A 330-nucleotide genomic window follows, 5' to 3' on the forward strand; every position below is an offset into this window, starting at 1 on the left:
TCACAGTTAATGGAACAGCTCATGCGCATTGAGGAAAAATGTGCGTCATCTGTTATATAAACGCAGATTTCCTGCACTCCCAACGCCTTTCATATATACTGAGCTACCTTTCTATTGGGTAATCCTATCCATTTCGTAAAACAGATCGCTCTTTCAGTAACAGCATCACGCGTTTGCAACGTGAGTCATAAAGCAGGTGGGCAGATACTCAGGGATGTGCATATATGCAGATCATTGCGCAGAAGACAAAACGAAAGATTTCACTATGGAACGTGGAGTGGAAGTCAGCGACAAACGCGCCATTAAGATTATCTTGGAAACCGCAAATCT

This window comes from Mastigoproctus giganteus, chromosome 7, assembly GCF_048544385.1.
Source record: "Mastigoproctus giganteus isolate SK-2022 chromosome 7, ASM4854438v1, whole genome shotgun sequence".
Taxonomy (NCBI): domain Eukaryota; kingdom Metazoa; phylum Arthropoda; class Arachnida; order Uropygi; family Thelyphonidae; genus Mastigoproctus; species Mastigoproctus giganteus.